The 6078-nt window shown below is 31.1% G+C and overlaps 1 long non-coding RNA gene across 1 annotated transcript in view; it reads right to left on the bottom strand.

Annotated features, from left to right (window-relative positions):
• The window catches only part of LOC111746680, a 9543-nt gene that overhangs the window by 2913 nt on the left and 552 nt on the right, over positions 1–6078 (bottom strand). Inside the window, exon 2 of the long non-coding RNA XR_002783222.1 lies at positions 3962–3964. This is a non-coding gene — a long non-coding RNA (uncharacterized LOC111746680). The remainder of the gene's footprint in view (positions 1–3961; positions 3965–6078) is intronic.

The raw sequence follows: 6078 nt of genomic DNA, 5'->3' as shown, positions 1-6078 counted from the left end.
ACATGTATAAAATATGTTTTTAAAATTACCTGTGCTTTTGGTATCATATCCAAGAAATCATTGCCAAATTTTATTCCATGAAGTTCTCTCCCTATGTTTTCCTTTAAGAGTTTTATAGTTTTAGGTCTTATGTTTAGGTATTTGATTTATATTAAGTGAATTTTTATACATGATATAAGTTAAAGGTCCAAATTAATCATTTTTTTTTAAATGTGGACATTTAGTTTTCCTAGCACCATTAATTTGAAAGATGGTCTTTTATCCATTGAATGATTGGCACTCTTGTTCAAAATAATTTGACTGTAGATGTAAGGGTAATTTCTAGGCTCTCTATTCTATTTTATTGCTCTATGTGTCTGGTTTATATTGTATCACATTGTTTTGATAACTGCAGCTTTGTTGTAAGTTTTGAAATCAGAAGTGTAAGACCTTTAACTTTGTTCTTTTTAAGATTGCTTTGGCAACTTGGAGATAATTGAAATTCTATGTGAATTTTAGGATGGAATATTTTATTTCTCAGGAAAATATTGTGATCTTGTTACAATTCGCATTGAATATACGTATATACACACACTTTGGGTCATATTAACATCTTAATACTATTAAGTCTTGCAATCTTTTAAAATGAAATATCTTTCCATTTTTGTGTGTCTTCTTTAATTTCTTTCAACAATATATTTTTTAATTTTTTAGTTTACAAGTCTTTCATCACCTTCATTAAGTTTATAAGTAATTTGTTCTGTTTTATGATATTTTAAGTGGACTCATTTTTTTATTTTTCTTTCCCATTTTGTTATTGTTAGTGTACAGAAAGGCAACTATTTTTGTGTGCTGATTTCGTATCTTGCAACTTTTGCCTTTCCCTAATAATTGGTTACATAGAGCAAAGAAAGGGGTTTATTGAGATGGTATCTACTCCTGGTGCAGATGCTGTGAAAATGATTGAAATGACAACAAAGGGTTTAGAATATTACATGAATCTTGTTGATAAAGCAGTGGCCGGGTTTGAGAGTACTGACTCTAATTTTGAAAGAAGTTCTGTAAGTAAAATGCTATCAAACAGCATCATGTGCTACAGAGAAATTTTTCGCAAAAGGAAGAGTCATTTGATGGGGCAAATTTCATTGTTGGTTTACATTAAGAAATTGCCACAGCCACCCAATCTTCAACAACCACCACTCTATTCAGTGAGCAGCCAAAGGCATAGAGGCAAAACCCTCCACCAGCATGATGGTTAGCATTTTTAACAATAAAGTATTTTTAGAGTATGTACATTAATTTTAGATAGAATTTTATTCACACTAAATAGACTACGGTATAGCATAAACATAATATTATATGCATCAGGAAACTAAAAGTTGTGTGACTTGCTTTGTTGCAATATTTGCTTAATTGTGGTGGACTGAAACTAAACTTGCAATATATCTGAGGTATTGTCTGTCATATGTCTTATTGCAGATATCTTTAGATGTATCCTACTTGGTGTCATCGAGCTTTCAGTTATTTAGTCTTGCCTTTTCTCAAATTTGTAGTTTTGACCATTGCTTCTTCAAATAATGTCTCTGCTCCTTTTTCTCTCTTATATCTTTCTGAGACTTCCATAACAAATATGTTTGCTCTTTTGGTGGTGTGTCATATGTAGTTCAGCCTCTGTTTAACTTTTGGTTGTTCTTTGGACTCCATAATTTCACAAGTCTAATTTCCAGTTCTCTGATCTTCTGCTGGCCCGTGTCAACTGTCGAAACCCCACACCCATTTTTAAAAATCTGTTCATCGTATTTTTTCAGCTCCCGATATTGTTTTAATTACTCATCATAATTTATATCTCTTTATTGATGTGATAATTTTTTACATACGTTGTTTTTCTAATTTCCTTTAGTTTGCTTTCCTTAACTCATTGAACATTTGTAAGACAGTTGTTTCAAGTCTGTCCAGTAAGTTTTATTTTTATGTATCTTCAAGGATGGCTTCTGAATTTTTTTTTAAATGTCGTATTTCTCTGTTTTTGTATGCCTTGTGAACATCTTCATCAAAATCTGTGCACTCAGAAATATCCATCTCTTGGATGGTAGACCACCTAAGAAGATCAGGTGCTATAGGTGTAAAATATAAAAAATAAAAAATAAAATAAAGGCTTATAAGCTGACAAGGTCCTTGTAATCTGTGAGGTCAACCAAGGGTTGCCTCACCTGAAAACAAACAAACAAACAAACAAAAAATTCATCTCACTTAGTGTTTGCAGACTGGCTTTGAGCCAGGGAAGTCCTTCACTGATTCCCTGAGCCTTGTTTGTGAGCCTTAAAATCCATCTGATGAGAAGGCTTATGGTCTTCTCAGACTTTTCTTAGCATGCACTTTCACTGGACCTGTGTGTGGCTTTTTAGATTTTTCTCATATATACGATTTCCTTTAAATGTATTAATTTCCCGATGATTTCTCTCTTGGAGACATTTGGTGGTCTATTCTATGTCTCCACCCATAAGCTCTTGCTCCACATATGTGTGGTTCAGTCTTCTTGCATTTTTTCGCTACTTGATATCTCAGGCAAAACAGACCAGTTCTGCAAGGGAGCCCCCGACAATTTAAAACATTGTAAATGATGTCTGCCCCACTGCCTCCAGAACAAAGGAGGGAATTGGGAACTGAGCTTCTTCCTTAGATGGCATATTGTATATCTCATAATATTCTGTTCCAGGTGTTTGAAAATTGGCCTCCCTCCATCTTTTACAAGTGGTGCCAGCTATTTTTCCTGCGTGAGATCTGAATTAAATAAACCAAAGATGAGTCTTTTAGGCAGCCCTCGTACAAGTTAGCATGTTGAAAATAAGGTCTGATTTACTCCCTCTGATTTGAGAGAGGGAATTGGGAACTGGGCTGACATCTCCTCTACACCAAAATCATGCCACTCGGGGAAGGGTGTGGAGCAAGGTGAACAAAAATGCTGTGGAATTCCCTATTATTCTGAATGTGTTTTTTTGAGATTGAATATTCACTTGCTTCCTGTACAGCTATGACTAGTTTCCAGACCTCCAATTATTCAGTTGTTTTTGGATGTCTTCACCATACATCAAGAGCCTGACACTTCCTAGTCAGCAGTTTTGCTACTCTTAGCCCAATCAATCATTTTTTTTTAAATTGAGAAGATAATTAAAAATATATCACTCTAATAGACATGAGGCCTAGATGGTTCATAAACTTAATAAAAATTAAAGAGACAAATATTTTCTAGATAAATTTATGGTTTTTGAAGCGTAACAAGAAAAGAAAACAATACTATCTGATTCATTTATTATATCTATAATAAACTTAATACAATTATAATTATATAATAAAAGGATAAGAATATTACAAATAAATATCATTATGAACATATAAGCAAAAATCCACAAAACAATAAATAGTATTTAGCCATATGATAATTAAAAAAAAAAAAAAAACCTGTCAGGAAATTAAGGTTTGTAGCAAGTTGTTTCAGTGTCAGAATTTCTTTTCAAAATATTTTATTTCACAAATTTAGCCTTTCTTTTAATTGCCACAATTGTAAACACCTGTATGATCACCTCCATAATCAGGCGCAGACTATTTCTATTGCCCCAGAACATTCTCTAATACCTCTTCTTATTCATTCATTTTTCTTCTGAAAATATAGTTTTATGATGACATTTATATTATTGTATAAAATAAAATCACATATTATATGAATAATTACTTTTTATTTATATAATATAAACAAACAATATGCATACATGTGATACATCATTTATATGTATATATGTGTGTGTGTATGTGTGTGTGTTGTAGATATTGTAATTAAGGTCCTGTGTCCAGGGCCGATTATGAACATCCTTGTACAAATCTTTTGCAGACATACGTTTTCATCTGTCTCAGGTAAACGCCTAAGATCGGGATGGGTACATCACAGATGGGTTGCATCAACATATGAGTGTCCCACTTACTCTACATCCTTAGAAATTTAAAGTTTTAGTATTTTTTAATTAGACATTTTGTTGCCTGGGGAAGAGTAATGTGCACTTCCCAATGATTAATGTTCTTGAGCATATTTCACTTACTTCTTGGCCATCCGTGTACAGGTATGCTCAAATCTCATTTTTCTTTTCTTTTCTTTTTCCTTTCAACTATGGTTGACATTTGATATTATATGAGTTTCAAGTGTAGAGTATAGTGCTTACATTGTTTATCTTTTTATTGTTGATTACAGAAATTCTTTTCTTTGACATATGTACTTTGAGTACTTTCCCCTCAATCTGTTGATTGCATATTCATTTATTTCATGCGGTCTCTTTTATTTTAAATTTTCAATAATTATATTTATTATTTTTTCTATTTTAAGAATAGATTTTTAGTGTTTTGCCTAAAAAAATCTTTGCTTATCCCAATTTTATAATTTACTTTTTAGAAATATTATTGTTTTAGCTTCAATATTTAGATATATAATCCATCTTGAAATAATTTTTACATGAGGATTTTGTTTAGGTTCAAGGTTTATTTATTTATTTTTACTATGGCCATTTTTTTTTATTTTCTCAACTTAGAGCCTCAGAATTCTTTTTAATATAATGTATTACATTATATTGCATTATCTGAGAGAGGCACACAAAGCAGAAAAATTTGTTCAACAAAATTCAACTCTATGATATTAAAAATAATAAACCTCTTAGCAAATAACAATAAAAAAAACTTCCTTAGACTAATAAAACACGCATATATCTGTATATATATATATATGTTACATACATATACATGACATGTAACGTGTAATATTAACATAATATATACTGTAAACATATGCAATTTGGAGGTTTTAATAATCCCCAATTAATCCTGAATACCACTTGTCAGGATCAAGACAATGACTTAATTTTAATCTTTTTAGTTTTACATTGTAATGAGGCACTAAACAATATAATAAGACAACAAAAATAAATATAATGTGCAGTATTTGGAAAGTAAAAATCTTGTTATTTAAAGAGAATATCATTATCTACATAGAGAATGCAATAAAATCTATCAGATTTTTTTTAAAAATATGACAAGACCATCTAAAATGTAAAATTAATCTTAACACTATACATTAGAGTCCTTATTTGTTAGTTTATTAACAGACATCTTACAGAAGAGTAAGATTTAAAGAAACATAGTATTGGCTAGATAGAGAACCAGAAGAGAGAAAGAGCAATTAGGGAGATCATTTTATAAACTATATAAATGTCTAACCAATGTACTGTATACTTGAAACTAATAAAATAAAATAAAAATTAAAAATTAAAAACATAGTATGCATATAAAGATACTTCATTTCAATAATAGTATATATGCATATTATTATAACACTTTGAGACCATGACACATGCATAAGAATGTTCATGCAATATATTTATGTATTGTTTATGGGAACAATCCAAATTTATGTCAACATAGAAATTGATAAATACAGCATGGTAGTAATTTATAAAATGAAATATTATAATTCCACAATTTCAATGAATGACGCATAACTGCATATCTCTGCATATACCTACATTAAAAATTATTGTGTATAAGTACAAGCCGAATAATAATATGCATGATATATCATTTATTTGTGGTGGAATTTGTACTGGACCGACGTAGAGTGAATGGGAAATGGAGTACTTCCTGAGGTGGAAGAAATTCAGTTCACAGATGCTAATACTACTTGAGAACCTGAAGAAAATTTAGATTGTTCAGAGTTAATTGAAACAAATCTTAATTCTCAAAACGTTGGTAAAGAAACAGATGGTACAAAAAGAAAATATTTATCTGACAGCGAGTCTGATGATAGCAAACCAGAGAAAAAACAAGATGCTGCTGATAAACCAAGAGGCTTTGGCAGAGGTCTTGATGCTGCATGAATAGTTGGTGCCACAGACAGCAGTGGAGATGTCTCTCATGGTGGAAAGATGCAGATGAGGCAGATCTGATGCTGGCAAAGAGGCAAATAAGAAGTGTCCTCAAATGGTAATTGCTTTCTATGAAGAGAGACTAACTTGGCATTTTTGTCTGAAGACAAAGCTCAATAATTGTTTGTGTATATATATA

The sequence above is a fragment of the Pteropus vampyrus genome, unplaced genomic scaffold (assembly GCF_000151845.1).
Source record: "Pteropus vampyrus isolate Shadow unplaced genomic scaffold, Pvam_2.0 Scaffold197, whole genome shotgun sequence".
Taxonomy (NCBI): domain Eukaryota; kingdom Metazoa; phylum Chordata; class Mammalia; order Chiroptera; family Pteropodidae; genus Pteropus; species Pteropus vampyrus.
Note: the sequence above shows the minus strand (reverse complement) of the source record. Positions and strands in the feature narration are given on the sequence as shown.